The 21,275-nt window shown below is 47.0% G+C and overlaps 1 pseudogene; it reads left to right on the top strand.

Moving 5' to 3' along the window:
• Positions 1 to 7,865: 7,865 nt before the first annotated feature.
• Positions 7,866 to 7,984, top strand: LOC134912371 (5S ribosomal RNA; annotated as a pseudogene).
• Positions 7,985 to 21,275: the final 13,291 nt, after the last annotated feature.

Genomic DNA, 21,275 nt, shown 5'->3' with positions numbered 1-21,275 from the left:
ATTATGGACGGACTGCCTGCCGAGTGCAGACACAGAGGTAGCCACAGCCGTGAACTACCGTACTGTACTGTGTCTGCAGCTAATATAGACTGGTTGATAAAGAGAAGATGTCTATGTAACTATGTATGTATAAAGAAGAATGAAAAAAAACCACGGTTAGGTGGTATACAATTATGGACGGACTGCCTGCCGAGTGCAGACACAGAGGTAGCCACAGCCGTGAACTACCGTACTGTACTGTGTCTGCAGCTAATATAGACTGGTTGATAAAGAGAAGATGTCTATGTAACTATGTATGTATAAAGAAGAATGAAAAAAATCCACGGTTAGGTGGTATTACAATTATGGACGGACTGCCTGCCGAGTGCAGAGACACAGAGGTAGCCACAGCCGTGAACTACCGTACTGTGTCTGCTGCGACTGGATGATAAATGATATAAAAAATATATATATATCACTACTGCAGCCGGACAGGTATATATTATATATTATATAATGACGGACCTGCTGGACACTGTCTGTCAGCAGAATGAGTTTTATTTTTATAGAATTAAAAAAAAAAAAACACACAAGTGAAGTCACACGACGAGTGTTTAACTTTTTCAGGCAATCACAATATAAGTATACTACTAACTATACTGGTGGTCAGTGTGGTCAGGTCACTGGTCAGTCACACTGGCAGTGGCACTCCTGCAGCAAAAGTGTGCACTGTTTAATTTTAATATAATATGTACTCCTGGCTCCTGCTATAACCTATAACTGGCACTGCAGTAGTGCTCCCCAGTCTCCCCCACAATTATAAGCTGTGTGAGCTGAGCAGTCAGACAGATATATAATATATATAGATGATGCAGCACACTGGCCTGAGCCTGAGCAGTGCACTGCACAGTGCACACAGATATGGTATGTGACTGACTGAGTCACTGTGTGTATCGCTTTTTTCAGGCAGAGAACGGATATATTAAATAAACTGCACTGTGTGTCTGGTGGTCACTCACTATATAATATATTATGTACTCCTGGCTCCTGCTATAACCTATAACTGGCACTGCAGTAGTGCTCCCCAGTCTCCCCCACAATTATAAGCTGTCTGAGCTGAGCAGTCAGACAGATATATATAATATTATATATAGATAATAGATGATGCAGCACACTGGCCTGAGCCTGAGCAGTGCACACAGATATGGTATGTGACTGACTGAGTCACTGTGTGTATCGCTTTTTTCAGGCAGAGAACGGATATATTAAATAAACTGCACTGTGTGTCTGGTGGTCACTCACTATATAATATATTATGTACTCCTGGCTCCTGCTATAACCTATAACTGGCACTGCAGTAGTGCTCCCCAGTCTCCCCCACAATTATAAGCTGTGTGAGCTGAGCAGTCAGACAGATATATATAATATTATATATAGATAATAGATGATGCAGCACACTGGCCTGAGCCTGAGCAGTGCACACAGATATGGTATGTGACTGACTGAGTCACTGTGTGTATCGCTTTTTTCAGGCAGAGAACGGATATATTAAATAAACTGCACTGTGTGTCTGGTGGTCACTCACTATATAATATATTATGTACTCCTGGCTCCTGCTATAACCTATAACTGGCACTGCAGTAGTGCTCCCCAGTCTCCCCCACAATTATAAGCTGTGTGAGCTGAGCAGTCAGACAGATATATATAATATTATATATAGATAATAGATGATGCAGCACACTGGCCTGAGCCTGAGCAGTGCACACAGATATGGTATGTGACTGAGTCACTGTGTGCTGTGTATCGCTTTTTTCAGGCAGAGAACGGATTATAAAGTAAACTGCACTGTCCTCACTAGTAAACTCTCTCCACTCAGTCTCTCTACACTTCTACAGTAACAGTACTCCTCCTAGTCAGCTCCAGTAAATCTCTCTCAGTCTCTTATAATCTTAATGGAGAGGACGCCAGCCACGTCCTCTCCCTATCAATCTCAATGCAGGTGTGAAAATGGCGGCGACGCGCGGCTCCTTATATAGAATCCGAGTCTCGCGAGAATCCGACAGCGTCATGATGACGTTCGGGCGCGCTCGGGTTAACCGAGCAAGGCGGGAAGATCCGAGTCTGCTCGGACCCGTGAAAAAAACCATGAAGTTCTGGCGGGTTCGGATTCAGAGAAACCGAACCCGCTCATCTCTAATATATATATATCTCTTTTGCCAGAAATGAGGTTTATATTGCTGCCCAGGGCGCCCCCCGTGCGCCCTGCACCCTTACAGTGACTGCCGTGTGTGAGGTGCGTGGGAGCAATGGCGCACAGCTGCACTGCTGTGCGTTACCTCAGTGAAGATCGTGAAGTCTTCTGCCGCCTCTGAAGTCTTCTTTTCTTCTCATACTCACCCGGCTTCTATCTTCCGGCTCTGTGAGGAGGACGGCGGCGCGGCTCCGGGACGAACTCCAGGGTGAGACCTGTGTTCTGACTCCCTCTGGAGCTAATGGTGTCCAGTAGCCTAAGAAGCAGAGCCTTGAAACTCACAGAAGTAGGTCTGCTTCTCTCCCCTCAGTCCCTCGATGCAGGGAGTCTGTTGCCAGCAGGATCCCTGAAAATAAAAAACCTAACAAATATACTTTCTGTCAGAAAGCTCAGGAGAGCTCTCTGAAAAGCACCCAGTCTCCACTGGGCACAGTATCAAACTGAGGTTTGGAGGAGGGGCATAGAGGGAGGAGCCAGTGCACACCAGATCTAAAGTCTTTCTTAAAGTGCCCATGTCTCCTGCGAAGCCCGTCTATCCCCATGGTCCTTACGGAGTCCCCAGCATCCTCTAGGACGTAAGAGAAAAAGCTGTATGACTTACAGTAGGTATTAATTAAAAACAGTGTCAGTGTACTTACCGGCTTCTCACCGCAGGAGGAAGCCGTGACCAGCAGTGTCCAACCGCCACTTACTGCACGATAACCTATACGATTGCCTTCACCTCTCTTCTTTCCCAGCGCTCACACGTTCTCTGTTGGTGCATTTGGACCTTGCAAGGTCCATCTAACACCATATACAGGGAAACGCAGTGGCGCTGTATCTGTGTTTCTATCACCATGGCAAAAATCCTTACTCTCACCCATTATCAGCTCCAATGATGATGACGGGTAGCAGATGAGGACGACTGCTATACATGCTGTACTACTTCCTATATCAGAATAACAATGCTCAAACATATCTCCTACAGTTTTAAAATATGCAAAATTCTTTTAAATGCATGTGTACCAGACATTTTTTTCTTTTGGCAATGGGAGCAGAGCAACGGAAACAGTTGCAGTGAAGATAAGTTGTAATTTTTCACTGCACTCTTTCTGTTGTCACTCCTGGATAAGTGGTACCCCATTTAACATAATATCAAGTAATGAAACCTGGGCAGGGGCGTAGGGAGGGTGGTTCCGGTGGAGCTCGAGCTCCAGGCGCCCAAGACAGTACAGGGCGCCGCAGCTCAACTCCACCGGGACTTCCGTCTGGCCGTATGGAGCTCGCAGCTGTCAGTGACTGACAGCTGCGAGCCGGAGCAGCGTCAGTTCCCTACCTCCCTCCCCTGCTCCGTGCTTTGTGAGGCACGGGCGGCTGACGTCATGACATCAGACACCCGACGGGTGGAGAGTGGAGATGCGCCGCAGCCAGACGGCACAGGACTGCGGAGACGGAGCAGCAGCACTGTCAAGCAGGAGCGGGGCAGGTGAGTATTGTTTTTTTTCTCCTTTGTGTGTGTTAGCGGCGCTACCAGGGGGCACTACTACTGGGGCCAATATACAGGGGGCACAACTACTGTGGGCAAATATACAGGAAGTACAACTACTGTGGGCAAATATATAGGGGGGCACAACTACTGGGGGCAAATATACAGGGGGTTCTACTACTGTGGGCAAATATACAGGGGGCACAACTACTGGGGGCAAATATACAGGGGGCACTACTACTGTTGGAAAATCTACAGGGGGCACAACTACTGGGGGCAAATATACAGGGGGCACAACTACTGTGAGCAAATATACAGGGGCACAACTACTTGGGGCAAATATACAGGGGGCACTACTACTGTGGGCAAATCTACAGGGGGCACAACTACTGTGGGCAAATATAAAGGGGGCACAACTACTGGGGGCAAATATACAGGGGGCACAACTACTGGGGCAAATATACAGGGGGCACAACTACTGTGGGCAAATATACAGGGGGCACAACTACTGGGGGAAAATATACAGAGGCACTACTACTGTGGGCAAATCTACAGGGGGCACAACTACTGGGGGCAAATATACAGGAAGCACTACTACTGTGGGCAAATCTACAAGGGGCACAACTACTGGGGGCAAATCTACAGGGGGCACAACAACTGGGGGCAAATCTACAGGGGGCACAGCTACAGGGGGCACAACTACAGAGGGTGCAACTACTGGGGGCAAATCTACAGGGGGCACAGCTACAGGGGGCACAACTACAGAGGGCACAACTACTGGGGGCAAATCTACAGGGGGCACAACTACTGAGGGCACAACTACAGGGGGAACAGCTACAGGGGGCACAACTACTGGGGGCAAATCTACAGGGAGCAAATCTACAGGGGGCTCAGCTACAGGGGCACAACTACTGGGGCAAATCTACAGGGGGCACAACTACTGGGGGCACAGCTACAGAGGCCCAACTGCTGGGGAAAATCTACAGGGGGCACAGCTACTGGGGGCACAACTACTGAGGGCACAACTACTGGGGGCACAAGTACGGGGGTCACAACTACTTGGGGCAAATCTACAGGGAGCAAATCTACATGGGGCTCAGCTACAGGGGACACAACTACAGGTGGCAACTCCACTGAGGGCAGAAATACAGGGGGCAAATCAACCGCTGGCACAGCTGCAGGGAGCACAACTACTGGGGGCACCACTACTCTGGGCACAGCTACAGGGGGCACAACTACTGGGCCCATAACTACAGGCGGCATAAATGTGGCGATGCCCCTTCCCTATGAAGCCATGCTCCTTTTTTTTGCGGCGCGTACTATGTTTCACCTGCGGGTGTGTGTGTGAGGGGGGGGGGGCGCGCCAAAGGAAACTTTCGCTCTGAGTCCCACTTGGTCTAGAACCGGCCCAGGTGGCCACACCCCCAATTCAGTACAGGTAACGGGGGTGCCGAAACATACCTTGCTCCAGGCACCATGACACCTTGCTACACCTCTGAACCTGGGTACAGTCGATACCAATAAGATTCTATATATCAGGCAAATTTTATTTAATTGCCAACACCACAATGTATATCTGGTAAAATATCTGCTTTGTGTTTGCATTTGTTGATTGCATTTGACATCAAGTTGCAGTGTTGTGCATAGCAAGGAACCACTGCCTGGGTTATTGACTCAGGGGGTAAATTTACTAAGATGGGAGTTCTATTTAAGATGGGCTGTTGCCCATAGCAACCAATCAGATTCTACTTCTCGTTTATCTACACCTTCTAGAAGATAATACCTGGAATCTGATTGGTTGCTGTGGGCAATATCCCATCTTAAATAGAACTCCCATCTTAGTAAATTTACCCCAGGGTTTCTATTGATGACTGATGATTTCATATTGTGAAATTGTATATAGGAGTGTGTCTATGACAGCTATGTAATATTCTTCTTACAATCAGGATATATTTACAGGCACTGGCGTTTCTATAATAGGTGCAGTGTGCGCGGTGCACACGGGCCCCTGAGTCCAGAGGGGGCCCACACCGCACACACTGCACCCATTTCTTCTATACTCACCTTTCCGGCGTCTATTGGTGACTGTGTGTGGGCCGCCTCATCTCCCATAGCCGTCACCTCCGCTGCTAATGCACTGAGCGCTAGAGACTCTGGCACAGTGCCAGAGTCAACAGCGCATGCGCAGGACTGTGGAAAAACCGTCAGCGGTGGTGACGGTTACAGGAGAGGAGGGGGACCACGCACGGAGTCTGCACACGGGTCCCCTCCTCTCTAGAAGCACCTCTGTTTACAGGTGTTAACTGGTGAAGGTTTTATTAAATAATTATCAATAAGGTTGAAAACCGATTCCTAACCTATAATCTTATATGGAAATGTTTTGTATGCTGTAGTGGCCATAACAACAAATCACTGCTAAAATAATAGGCAAATAACTATGCCCTAAATTAACTACTTATGATACCTTGATCTAAGCTGTATGACTTAGGCATCGATTATCCACACATTGGACTTAAGTAAAAATTTCATTCATACAAAAAAATCACCACGGAAACCAATATTCAATGCGTCAGATGTATTAAGCCTGGAGAAACCATAAGGAAGTGATAAACCAGTAATATGTGCAAGGTGATAAACAAACCATCCCCACACCCCATTACTCTACTTATCCTCACTACCCCTAGCCAATACCACTCCTGATCACCACCACTCCCCCTTCCCCGTTATATCCAACCAGTCCCTCCTCCCCTTCTATACCTCCATCCTTCCTTCCCTTCTTTATAATATACTGCACTATTTCCCTTTTCAATTACCACAACCAATATGGCTTCACCGGCATCCATCAACACACCCCTTCCCATTATTTGCCGTCCTATAATCAAAAAATTTTTGGCACGCCTTCACTTATCTACCGATCCATTTTATTTCAGGCATATCCTGCCCTCACTTTTAGCCTCTTATCCCCCATAATCACCCTTTTTTGTTTTTGTTTGTTTGTGTTTTCTTGTATTTTATCAATTCAGTGCAACCGACAAAATGCCAATAGTTCAATTCTCAAAATTCCCCCACTTAAGATGGCGTCCGTAATCTCGCGAGGTTTCAATCTCCAATCGTCTTTCCGTCCTTTTGTTTTAACTTCCGTAACTCCGTCTCCTAGCAACCGCGGATTCGAGCGGAAACAACACTTGCTAGCTGACACTCTCGGATTGGTTAATCTGACTTTCCGCTGCTACAAAAGCCTGTTCCCAACACCGGACCATACGGAACCCGGAAGTGAACAAGCCTAAGGGTGAAACGCGTTTTCCGCAAGGGGTCTCGTCTACACAGCTCCATCTTGGCATTAGCCTCATACATCTGCTCGTTCTCTTTGGCTCTCCTATCTTCATTGGTGAAACCGTAAGCCCCACTATCTTGTGGCTGCATGCCACAGATAGTAACATCTTCTGTAAATTCGGGCAGAATTGTCTTATTTATCTCACACTTAATGTGTATTACAGTGTTGCTAAGGGGTCATTACAGCATATAACCATGCACTCAGCACCTCTTCTACTAGAGGCCAAGCTGTAGATATCAAATGATTTGAATAGTAAATGTCTAAATTCAGCATATACCTTCCATATTTGTTTGGCATTTAGGCTTTTATGATTTTCTTTTCTCTTTTCTCCCGTAATTATCATACGCTATTAACGGGATAACTGCATCCTATCGACAGGGATTTTTTCCTTTCTTCTCCCTTTCGGTATGTGTCTCTTGTTAAGTGCATTGTGAAATTCACCGATCCGAGGCTTCTATTGGCTATACGGACTCTAAATGCATCCGTAACTGTTGAGAGTTTTTCTATCTTCCATCAGATATCCAATACAGAGAATTATTCATTTATTTATTTTGGAGAAATCACAATATGTGCGGTAGTCAAGAGGTCCTTTGATTGAATTAAAATTAACAGCACTAACACTGACAACCAAATTATCCTATGATCACCAACCTCGTGGACTCTCATCCACGATTCCCGTAACATTGCACCACTTTAGTGGGAATTTTGGAACCGGGTCTAACGTGGAAAGCAGATCCACACATTTTCACTACTTTTTTCTATCACTTTCCTGTCTGTCTCTCCCAAATTTCCTATTTCATATATAGGTGCACTCTCATTGGTGTACACATTAAATTCTCTACTACCATACCACGCTGCCAGCGCCCGATCTCGTCTGATCTTGGAAGCTAAACAGCGTTGGGCCAGGTCAGTATCAGGAAAGGAGACTGCCTGCGAATACCTGGTGTTGTAGAGTAGGATTTTTCCTCACTTATGTGATAAAAACACCAACAGCAGTATCACCACTAATCCTATTTGGCAATCCGTTCTTTTTCAGTGTTGATAATATACAGATATTCGCACGGACATTAGGATGCCCATTGATTCTTGTATAACATTTCTTCAAATCATGATATCTGTATGCTAATCAGGTGTACCATTCCTAGAGGTGTGACTGCTGATCATTACCCTAGTTACCTATAGCCAAAGAGCTCTGCCTTATATACAACTGTGTCTTGACCATCCTGAGGTTCCATTAATACAGAATTTCTGTACTGGTCAGGGGGAATGGGGGTATGACCAATTTATGTCTACAACCCTTCCAAATACTCTTTACAATAAAGAGACCAGAACAATTTTATTTTAAAAGATATTTTCAAATCTGTATCTTTAAGGATAGATTTCCGGGAAGAGTTTTTTGTGTTATAACAATATCAATAAAAGTTATGTTTTAAACATCTTTCCAAATTGTTATATATAACTTACTTCCTTTAATAAGAGTGCGCCCACACAAGAGCCTTCCTTTCTCTTCCAATTTTACAAAACACACCAGCCAATCAGCTCCTAACTGCTAATTTACATATTGGAACGGATTGGCTGCTGCGTTTATCACCTTGCACATATCACTTCCTTATGCCTTCTCCAGGTTAATACATCCTCCACACTGTCCTTTAATAAATATTTAGAATAAGGAGGGGGTGACATACATTTAATTATTTACAAAGTCACACAAATCACAATTACTTACCCCTATTATCTTAAGTAAGAATATTAAAAGTTGCATTTTAAAATTAACAATCATATCAATTTAATCATCACATATACAAATATAAAAGAGTGCTCCAAGAAAGCAATCTTTCTTTTTTTTTATGAACTGCCAATAAGTAGATATTAACATGTTAAGGTTTTGATTGTTGGGAGCACCTCCAGCACCATAAACTATAAAACTATAAACCTTTTATAGAGGATTAATTTTTAGTGGCTGTTTTTTTACGAATTGATAGTATTAATTATATTTCAAGTCTGGTGCAGGATACTAAAATACCACTGATCTATAATCTGCCAGACATAAGGCGGACATGTCAATCCCAGGGACTCAACACCTGGAGCCAACTTGCGAACTCTATGGAAGTTGAAATGTGACAAAGTGTCCGCAATGCCATTATCACTCCCAGGCACATGACGCGTAGTGAAGGTAATGTGAAACGCAAGCATTTCAACACAAGGAACCTCAACAACTGCAACGTTTGGGGAACAGAGGAACGCTCCCAAATTGTCGGAACAGAACTGAACTACAACGATTATTGGAAAAAGTTCCAACAATAACAAATTTGCCATAAGGCCTCGAGAGACCCAGGAAAGAGGCCAGGGAGCAACACACTACTTACCCTGAAAGAAAGCCCCGAAACCGGTTGACCCCACAGCATCCCTGAATAACTGCAGGTGGGCATTAGACACAGGCTGGAGGGGCCACAGCAACTGTAAACTAAAGTCAACTAAGAAAGTAGACCAAACTCTCAGGTCATCCTTGATCTCTCTGGACAGTTGAATGGTGTGATGCACCCCAGACACCCCCGCAGTGGCCCTCTCCAGTTTACGTCAGAAAACCCTCCCCATGGGGATAACCCTGCAAGCGAAATTAAAGGAGCCCAGAAGGGATTGAACCTGACGCAACCTGACCCTGCTTTTGCCCAAACAGTCCTGTATTTGGTTCAAAAGCTTCTGGACCTTACCGGCCGGAATGCGGCAGCATCCTGCCGTCACATCCACCTCGATACCCAGGTAGGAAAGGCAGCACGTAAGGACCTTTGGTCTTGTCATGGGCTATGGGGACCCCCAATGTTTGAAATAGGGCACCTGCATAGAACAGTAACTCCTAGCAGATGATGCTTTCTCTTGGCCCTATAAAGAGGAAATCGTCCAAATAGTGGGTGATGCCGTCATGGGCGGTGCCTGTATGAATGCATCAATGTAAGAAACAGCTGAACTTCTCAAAATAGGCACAAGAGATAGAACATCCCATGGGCAAACATATATCAATATAGTAACTCTCACCCAGCTGAAAACCCATAAACCTAAATGGTGAAGGGGAAGGAGTTGAAAAGCCGACTTATTGTCTAACTTAGCCAACAGGGTGTAGGGGCCAACCCCCCATATCAACTCTAGGGTCTCACTTAACAACTCATAACGGACTCTGCAAAACTCATCAGGAATGGCATCATTAATGGAACCTCCATGAGGATGAGACAGATGCTGTTTTAAGCGTAATTTACCGGGGACCTTCTTGGGCACCACCCCTAAGGGGGAAATGCACAATCCCAGCAGAGGCATACAATCAAAAGGTCCACACATGTGTCCAAATTGGACTTCAGCCTCCACCTTCTGCCTCACCACATGGGGGAAGTCCCTTGCCGACTTCAAATTCCTGCGAGACATAACCTGAACGGTATCGGAAATGGGCAAGTAGAAGCCAGAACTAAAACCATCTAATAAAAACTCAGCATCAACCTTAATAGGATAACAAAGCAACCACTTAGCCAATTCCGACACAACTATGGGAGAAGGCGCTTTACTTAGCACCTCCGCTAACCTCTTAGCATCTCCGCTAACCTCCCCCTGTGCTGGCTGGTGTGCCCCGCCCGCTGACTTGCATCCCTTGGCCAGGTGACTGGCTCCACAGACCCTACAGGAGTGACAAAAATGACACTTTGCACCCCTGCTACATTTTGCATCATTAAACGCAAAACTAGAGATGAGCGCCTGAAATTTTTCGGGTTTTGTGTTTTGGTTTTGGGTTCGGTTCCGCGGACGTGTTTTGGGTTCGAACGCGTTTTGGCAAAACCTCACCGAATTATTTTTGTCGGATTCGGGTGTGTTTTGGATTCGGGTGTTTTTTTCCAAAAACACTAAAAAACAGCTTAAATCATAGAATTTGGGGGTCATTTTGATCCCAAAGTATTATTAACCTCAAAAACCATAATTTACACTCATTTTCAGTCTATTCTGAATACCTCACACCTCACAATATTATTTTTAGTCCTAAAATTTGCACCGAGGTCGCTGTGTGAGTAAGATAAGCGACCCTAGTGGCCGACACAAACACCGGGCCCATCTAGGAGTGGCACTGCAGTGTCACGCAGGATGTCCCTTCCAAAAAACCCTCCCCAAACAGCACATGACGCAAAGAAAAAAAGAGGCGCAATGAGGTAGCTGTGTGAGTAAGATTAGCGACCCTAGTGGCCGACACAAACACCGGGCCCATCTAGGAGTGGCACTGCAGTGTCACGCAGGATGGCCCTTCCAAAAAACCCTCCCCAAACAGCACATGACGCAAAGAAAAAAAGAGGCGCAATGAGGTAGCTGTGTGAGTAAGATTAGCGACCCTAGTGGCCGACACAAACACCGGGCCCATCTAGGAGTGGCACTGCAGTGTCACGCAGGATGGCCCTTCCAAAAAACCCTCCCCAAACAGCACATGACGCAAAGAAAAAAAGAGGCGCAATGAGGTAGCTGACTGTGTGAGTAAGATTAGCGACCCTAGTGGCCGACACAAACACCGGGCCCATCTAGGAGTGGCACTGCAGTGTCACGCAGGATGTCCCTTCCAAAAAACCCTCCCCAAACAGCACATGACGCAAAGAAAAAAAGAGGCGCAATGAGGTAGCTGTGTGAGTAAGATTAGCGACCCTAGTGGCCGACACAAACACCGGGCCCATCTAGGAGTGGCACTGCAGTGTCACGCAGGATGTCCCTTCCAAAAAACCCTCCCCAATCAGCACATGATGCAAAGAAAAAGAAAAGAAAAAAGAGGTGCAAGATGGAATTGTCCTTGGGCCCTCCCACCCACCCTTATGTTGTATAAACAAAACAGGACATGCACACTTTAACCAACCCATCATTTCAGTGACAGGGTCTGCCACACGACTGTGACTGATATGACGGGTTGGTTTGGACCCCCCCCAAAAAAGAAGCAATTAATCTCTCCTTGCACAAACTGGCTCTACAGAGGCAAGATGTCCACCTCATCTTCACCCTCCGATATATCACCGTGTACATCCCCCTCCTCACAGATTATCAATTCGTCCCCACTGGAATCCACCATCTCAGCTCCCTGTGTACTTTGTGGAGGCAATTGCTGCTGGTCAATGTCTCCGCGGAGGAATTGATTATAATTCATTTTAATGAACATCATCTTCTCCACATTTTCTGGATGTAACCTCGTACGCCGATTGCTGACAAGGTGAGCGGCGGCACTAAACACTCTTTCGGAGTACACACTTGTGGGAGGGCAACTTAGGTAGAATAAAGCCAGTTTGTGCAAGGGCCTCCAAATTGCCTCTTTTTCCTGCCAGTATAAGTACGGACTGTGTGACGTGCCTACTTGGATGCGGTCACTCATATAATCCTCCACCATTCTATCAATGTTGAGAGAATCATATGCAGTGACAGTAGACGACATGTCCGTAATCGTTGTCAGGTCCTTCAGTCCGGACCAGATGTCAGCATCAGCAGTCGCTCCAGACTGCCCTGCATCACCGCCAGCAGGTGGGCTCGGAATTCTGAGCCTTTTCCTCGCACCCCCAGTTGCGGGAGAATGTGAAGGAGGAGATGTTGACAGGTCGCGTTCCGCTTGACTTGACAATTTTGTCACCAGCAGGTCTTTCAACCCCAGCAGACCTGTGTCTGCCGGAAAGAGAGATCCAAGGTAGGCTTTAAATCTAGGATCGAGCACGGTGGCCAAAATCAATAAATAAACAGCGCTATCAGGTGCTGGTATTTAAAACAATGAATACGTTTAATAAGAATAAATCAATAACATAAACACATATTAAAATCAAATAATTAAAACAAGCCTCATAAGCCAGTAGTGCGACCAATGGAAAACTTCTATGGACTCATGTGAAGGCCAGTTGGCAATAGGATTGTTCCAATGCTTCAATGTATCTTATCCTGCACGGATAACCATAAGATAGTTACCAGATCCTGAGTGGAAGATGGCAGGGTATTCCACCTAGCGCGGTGATGATGATTCTGTCCTGCGCAAATGCAAATGGTGGTTCTCCCTTTTTATTCAATGTCCACATGTATGGATCGGTCTCTGGATACGTGGATGTCAAATGGGTCAGAGCTCTGAAGACCACTATGGGTCGTCCCAAAACTTGTGTATCCAATTTTCAGGAAAGGCAATGGGTGGTCAATTCCATATATTCACTGGCCTTGGTGATGTCCTGGTCGTAGGCTGGCAACCTAGGATCGAGCACGGTGGCCAAAATGTAGTGCTCTGATTTCAACAGATTGACCACCCGTGAATCCTTGTTAAGCGAATTAAGGGCTGCATCCACAAGTCCCACATGCCTAGCGGAATCGCTCCCTTTTAGCTCCTTCTTCAATGCCTCCAGCTTCTTCTGCAAAAGCCTGATGAGGGGAATGACCTGACTCAGGCTGGCAGTGTCTGAACTGACTTCACGTGTGGCAAGTTCAAAGGGCATCAGAACCTTGCACAACGTTGAAATCATTCTCCACTGCACTTGAGACAGGTGCATTCCATCTCCTATATCGTGCTCAATTGTATAGGCTTGAATGGCCTTTTGCTGCTCCTCCAACCTCTGATGCATATAGAGGGTTGAATTCCACCTCGTTACCACTTCTTGCTTCAGATGATGGCAGGGCAGGTTCAGTAGTTTTTGGTGGTGCTCCAGTCTTCTGTACGTGGTGCCTGTACGCCGAAAGTGTCCCGCAATTTTTCTGGCCACCGACAGCATCTCTTGCACGCCCTTGTCGTTTTTTAAAAAATTCTGCACCACCAAATTCAAGGTATGTGCAAAACATGGGACGTGCTGGAATTTGCCCATATTTAATGCACACACAATATTGCTGGCGTTGTCCGATGCCACAAATCCACAGGAGAGTCCAATTGGGGTAAGCCATTCCGCGATGATCTTCCTCAGTTGCCGTAAGAGGTTTTCAGCTGTGTGCGTATTCTGGAAAGCGGTGATACAAAGCGTAGCCTGCCTAGGAAAGAGTTGGCGTTTGCGAGATGCTGCTACTGGTGCCGCCGCTGCTGTTCTTGCGGCGGGAGTCCATACATCTACCCAGTGGGCTGTCACAGTCATATAGTCCTGACCCTGCCCTGCTCCACTTGTCCACATGTCCGTGGTTAAGTGGACATTGGGTACAACTGCATTTTTTAGGAGACTCGTGAGTCTTTTTCTGACGTCCGTGTACATTCTCGGTATCGCCTGCCTAGAGAAGTGGAACCTAGATGGTATTTGGTAACGGGGGCACACTGCCTCAATAAATTGTCTAGTTCCCTGTGAACTAACGGCGGATACCGGACGCACGTCTAACACCAACATAGTTGTCAAGGACTCAGTTATCCGCTTTGCAGTAGGATGACTGCTGTGATATTTCATCTTCCTCGCAAAGGACTGTTGAACAGTCAATTGCTTACTGGAAGTAGTACAAGTGGGCTTACGACTTCCTCTCTGGGATGACCATCGACTCCCAGCGGCAACAACAGCAGCGCCAGCAGCAGTAGGCGTTACACGCAAGGATGCATCGGAGGAATCCCAGGCAGGAGAGGACTCGTCAGACTTGCCAGTGACATGGCCTGCAGGACTATTGGCATTCCTGGGGAAGGAGGAAATTGACACTGAGGGAGTTGGTGGGGTGGTTTGCGTGAGCTTGGTTACAAGAGGAAGGGATTTACTGGTCAGTGGACTGCTTCCGCTGTCACCCAAAGTTTTTGAACTTGTCACTGACTTATTATGAATGCGCTGCAGGTGACGTATAAGGGAGGATGTTCCGAGGTGGTTAACGTCCTTACCCCTACTTATTACAGCTTGACAAAGGGAACACACGGCTTGACACCTGTTGTCCGCATTTCTGGTGAAATACCTCCACACCGAAGAGCTGATTTTTTTGGTATTTTCACCTGGCATGTCAACGGCCATATTCCTCCCACGGACAACAGGTGTCTCCCCGGGTGCCTGACTTAAACAAACCACCTCACCATCAGAATCCTCCTGGTCAATTTCCTCCCCAGCGCCAGCAACACCCATATCCTCCTCATCCTGGTGTACTTCAACACTGACATCTTCAATCTGACTATCAGGAACTGGACTGCGGGTGCTCCTTCCAGCACTTGCAGGGGGCGTGCAAATGGTGGAAGGCGCATGCTCTTCACGTCCAGTGTTGGGAAGGTCAGGCATCGCAACCGACACAATTGGACTCTCCTTGTGGATTTGGGATTTCAAAGAACGCACAGTTCTTTGCGGTGCTTTTGCCAGCTTGAGTCTTTTCAGTTTTCTAGCGAGAGGCTGAGTGCTTCCATCCTCATGTGAAGCTGAACCACTAGCCATGAACATAGGCCAGGGCCTCAGCCGTTCCTTGCCACTCCGTGTGGTAAATGGCATATTGGCAAGTTTACGCTTCTCCTCCGACAATTTTATTTTAGGTTTTGGAGTCCTTTTTTTACTGATATTTGGTGTTTTGGTTTTGACATGCTCTGTACTATGCCATTGGGCATCGGCCTTGGCAGACGACGTTGCTGGCATTTCATCGTCTCGGCCATGACTAGTGGCAGCAGCTTCAGCACGAGGTGGAAGTGGATCTTGATCTTTCCCTAATTTTGGAACCTCAACATTTTTGTTCTCCATATTTTAATAGGCACAACTAAAAGGCACCTCAGGTAAACAATGGAGATGGATGGATTGGATACTAGTATACAATTATGGACGGGCTGCCGAGTGCCGACACAGAGGTAGCCACAGCCGTGAACTACCGCACTGTACTGTGTCTGCTGCTAATATATAGACTGGTTGATAAAGAGATAGTATACTCGTAACTAGTATGTATGTATAAAGAAAGAAAAAAAAACCACGGTTAGGTGGTATATACAATTATGGACGGGCTGCCGAGTGCCGACACAGAGGTAGCCACAGCCGTGAACTACCGCACTGTACTGTGTCTGCTGCTAATATATAGACTGGTTGATAAAGAGATAGTATACTCGTAACTAGTATGTATGTATAAAGAAAGAAAAAAAAACCACGGTTAGGTGGTATATACAATTATGGACGGGCTGCCGAGTGCCGACACAGAGGTAGCCACAGCCGTGAACTACCGCACTGTACTGTGTCTGCTGCTAATATATAGACTGGTTGATAAAGAGATAGTATACTCGTAACTAGTATGTATGTATAAAGAAAGAAAAAAAAACCACGGTTAGGTCACTGGTATATTCAATTATGGACGGGCTGCCGAGTGCCGACACAGAGGTAGCCACAGCCGTGAACTACCGCACTGTACTGTGTCTGCTGCTAATATATAGACTGGTTGATAAAGAGATAGTATACTCGTAACTAGTATGTATGTATAAAGAAAGAAAAAAAAACCACGGTTAGGTCACTGGTATATACAATTATGGACGGGCTGCCGAGTGCCGACACAGAGGTAGCCACAGCCGTGAACTACCGCACTGTACTGTGTCTGCTGCTAATATATAGACTGGTTGATAAAGAGATAGTATACTCGTAACTAGTATGTATGTATAAAGAAAGAAAAAAAAACCACGGTTAGGTCACTGGTATATACAATTATGGACGGGCTGCCGAGTGCCGACACAGAGGTAGCCACAGCCGTGAACTACCGCACTGTACTGTGTCTGCTGCTAATATATAGACTGGTTGATAAAGAGATAGTATACTCGTAACTAGTATGTATGTATAAAGAAAGAAAAAAAAACCACGGTTAGGTCACTGGTATATACAATTATGGACGGGCTGCGGAGTGCCGACACAGAGGTAGCCACAGCCGTGAACTACCGCACTGTACTGTGTCTGCTGCTAATATATAGACTGGTTGATAAAGAGATAGTATACTCGTAACTAGTATGTATGTATAAAGAAAGAAAAAAAAACCACGGTTAGGTGGTATATACAATTATGGACGGGCTGCCGAGTGCCGACACAGAGGTAGCCACAGCCGTGAACTACCGCACTGTACTGTGTCTGCTGCTAATATATAGACTGGTTGATAAAGAGATAGTATACTCGTAACTAGTATGTATGTATAAAGAAAGAAAAAAAAACCACGGTTAGGTCACTGGTATATACAATTATGGACGGGCTGCCGAGTGCCGACACAGAGGTAGCCACAGCCGTGAACTACCGCACTGTACTGTGTCTGCTGCTAATATATAGACTGGTTGATAAAGAGATAGTATACTCGTAACTAGTATGTATGTATAAAGAAAGAAAAAAAAACCACGGTTAGGTCACTGGTATATACAATTATGGACGGGCTGCCGAGTGCCGACACAGAGGTAGCCACAGCCGTGAACTACCGCACTGTACTGTGTCTGCTGCTAATATATAGACTGGTTGATAAAGAGATAGTATACTCGTAACTAGTATGTATGTATAAAGAAAGAAAAAAAAACCACGGTTAGGTCACTGGTATATACAATTATGGACGGGCTGCCGAGTGCCGACACAGAGGTAGCCACAGCCGTGAACTACCGCACTGTACTGTGTCTGCTGCTAATATAGACTGGTTGATAAAGAGATAGTATACTACTAATATTATATACTGGTGGTCAGGTCACTGGTCACTAGTCACACTGGCAGTGGCACTCCTGCAGCAAAAGTGTGCACTGTTTAATTTTAATATAATATTATGTACTCCTGGCTCCTGCTATAACCTATAACTGGCACTGCAGTAGTGCTCCCCAGTCTCCCCCACAATTATAAGCTGTGTGAGCTGAGCAGTCAGACAGATATATAATATATATAGATGATGCAGCACACTGGCCTGAGCCTGAGCAGTGCACACAGATATGGTATGTATGTGACTGAGTCACTGTGTGCTGTGTATCGCTTTTTTCAGGCAGAGAACGGATTATAAATAAAAGTGGTGGTCACTGGTCACTATCAGCAAAACTCTGCACTGTACACTACTGAGTACTCCTAATGCTCCCCAAAATTAGTAAATCAAGTGTCTAAACGGAGAGGACGCCAGCCACGTCCTCTCCCTATCAATCTCAATGCACGTGTGAAAATGGCGGCGACGCGCGGCTCCTTATATAGAATCCGAGTCTCGCGATAGAATCCGAGCCTCGCGAGAATCCGACAGCGTCATGATGACGTTCGGGCGCGCTCGGGTTAACCGAGCAAGGCGGGAAGATCCGAGTCGCTCGGACTCGTGAAAAAAAACATGAAGTTCTGGCGGGTTCGGATTCAGAGAAACCGAACCCGCTCATCTCTACGCAAAACACAACCCTTTAGCCAAGGGGCCCGCGGTACTCTTTCCACCCGCGGACGCCTTTTTACACAGGATTTACGCAGTGGGCTAGCCTTGATTGGTGACCTCAAGCCAGACCTTGATGTCTTGAAACCCAAAGGCAAGGTTGGGTTACCGTCCTTATTTTTACGAAATTTGTCATCATAATGTCTCCAAACAGTGCCTTTGAACTTCTCATTAATAAGGAATAAATATTTCCCGACGTTCTTATGCTCACCTGGACTAGTGTCCAAGTAACATGCAGAAAATATACAAAGGCCCTGTAACCAGTGGTGGAAACTCCTGAATGCATTCTCATCCATTCCCCTCAGTTTCTTAGCCTTATCAAAGTCTTTCTTCATGTCCTCAGTAAGGGTGAAGAAATCCACATACGTCACCGCAGTGTTTGCACAATGCACCATGTCAGTAAACAAAAGTGGCTCAGCGGGAGCAGCAGACTTAGTCAGCTCTTTCCGCTTGCCGACCTTCTTTGCCATGCACGCACAACCAATTTCACTAGCTTGTGCGGGCACTTGGGGGAATCTGACCCTTCGCTGTTGACCGAGGAATCGGATGAGGAACCATCGGATGAAGCCTGAGAAACTTCCTGCTCACCTGATCCAGAGGGGCCAGGAATCCTGGAAGCACCCCCAGGCTGAGCGCCTGCGGAGACAGAAGCCATTCCCTCCGCAGGGATCGACTCAATAGCATCCTGTCCATCCACATCCGCCACCGAAGGAGGTTCCTGTACCAGCGTTGCACTGGTCGCAGCTTCAGGGATAGAAACAACAGGGGTTAGATCTACAGAACCCTGCCAGCACACCAGAAGGAGCGGGAGCAGGGGTTTGTAAACCGTCACCAATTAACACTGCCGTGGGAAGAGCAGGCGGACCAGGCGATGACACCTGAGTAGGCAAGGTGCCAACCAGAGGGGGCACAAAGGCGAACTGCCAGAGAGACCGTATTGCGGGAAGGTCGGCCCTACCGTACTATAACCCCTGTGCCAGGGGTACCTGAAAGCCACTGGTGACTGCTGTGCTGGGGGACATGTATGCTGAAAGTACGGCGGCTGACTATAATTGACCATCGGCGTTGCAGCATGTTGGAATGACCCTGCTAAAGCCGGAACACTAGGAGTGTGGCAAATTTTTTTAGCTATCCTCGTCGACCAAACTGACTGGACTACTTGTGGGGTGTAGACTAACAGGGACAACATTGGGGTGCCAGCGTGCGACATCGGCAATTGAAATTACTGCTGCCGCGTACTGCCGGAAGCTGCGAATGAGCGAAAGCCCGTCCCAACAACCGAGAGACCATCGGTAGTCCGGGGCACATGAGCATTCACAACAGCCAGCCGCACGGGCATGAATAAAGACCATGAGGTACTATTGGAAGGCAGCTTCAAATACTCAACGCCCTTACACCACCCAACAGGGAGCCTGCAACCTGCTGTCCATACTGCTGGCTATGGGGACCTAAAATGGTGGCCGCAGAAGCAGCCCCACCCACAGGGGTGGAGGCCACTGGAGCAGAACCCCCATAATTAACAATCCCAGACTAAGGGACCCCAAGGGGACATAAAGTAGAACCCACAGCCGTGGGAGCCCCCTGGGGCCAATTGCCAACGGGTCGGGTCCCGCAGCCCACCTGGAGCATGTCCCTCCGTCGGACGAGGCCGGGGATGCCCAGTCCCCGGCACTCGAGTAACAGTCACCAACGCCTGCGGCTACACGGCGGGTCCCGCTGACTGCAGGACCTGCCATGCTGCCGGGCGTGTCACGTCCAAGGGCGGAAGAGGTCACGGCCAGAGCAGGGAGCGCTGACGTGCCCGGCACCTGCTCCCCAGCCGTGGCCCCCACCAAGTATATGAAAACTAGCCACAGGAAAGGAAAAAACAGCAAGCGGTACAGTATGCAATGCAATGTGACACAGTGTACTCATTCTTCCAAACCGACAAGAAAACTTCAATCCCTTAAACTCCTCCCTATAAAGGCTACTAAAACCCTCCTATCCTCTACTACTGATAGGCCAAGCCTAAACCAATAATAAACAGCCGAATACCCTTGATCTGCCTAGCAACATAGCCTAAACTAACCAATCACAAACATCAAAGACTCTTACATGTTTTCGGGCCCAATCAGCTCTCTCCCACTTTTGTCAAAGTTTGGGCTGTGTGGTGGGTGTAATTAAAACATGTCAATCTATCATATAAATTATATGATACCCTAGCCATGCCTCAGTCACCTCAGTATGATACATAAATACCTTCATGGCAGCTCCACTTCCCACGTACACACACAAATACACACACATACACATATCCCCATTCCCTCACGTGCAGACATACCCCAGACACCTTCCTTTCACACATATAACTGCATGTATGTAATAAAGTTATACTGTCACGGTGTGTGTGTACTGTTTTTATTTGGGTATTTTTTGTAGTAGAACTACAGGTACCAGCGGGCCCGTTTTCCCCCTGCATGCTGGTACTTGTGGTTCTCCAAGTACCAGCTTGTGGGAGAGGCTTGCTGGGACTTGTAGTTCTGCTACAAAAAAACAATATTATTTTTTTGACACAAGGCTATCAGCCCCCCATCCGCCGCCCTTGGATGGGGCGACAGCCTCGGGCTTCACCCCTGGCCCTTGGGTGGCTGGAGGGGGGGATCCCTTGATTTAAGGGGTCCCCACTTCTCCAGGGTACCCCGGCCAGGGGTGACTAGTTAGTGATTTAATGCCAGGGCTGCAGGGACCTATATAAAAGTGTCCCCTGGCTGTGGCATTATCTCTCTGACTAGTGGAGCCCGATGCTGGTGTGAAAAATACGGGGAACCCCTACATGTTTTGTCCTCCGTATTTTTGGCACCAGGACCAGGTGCAGAACCCGGTGCTGGTTGTTAAAATACGGGGGATCCCCTGTCATTTTCCCCCCGTATTTTTACAACCATGACCGGCTCAAAGAGCCCGAGGCTGGTTATGCTTAGGAG

Source organism: Pseudophryne corroboree, chromosome 4, assembly GCF_028390025.1.
Source record: "Pseudophryne corroboree isolate aPseCor3 chromosome 4, aPseCor3.hap2, whole genome shotgun sequence".
Taxonomy (NCBI): domain Eukaryota; kingdom Metazoa; phylum Chordata; class Amphibia; order Anura; family Myobatrachidae; genus Pseudophryne; species Pseudophryne corroboree.
This window is presented reverse-complemented; position numbering and strand designations above follow the sequence as displayed.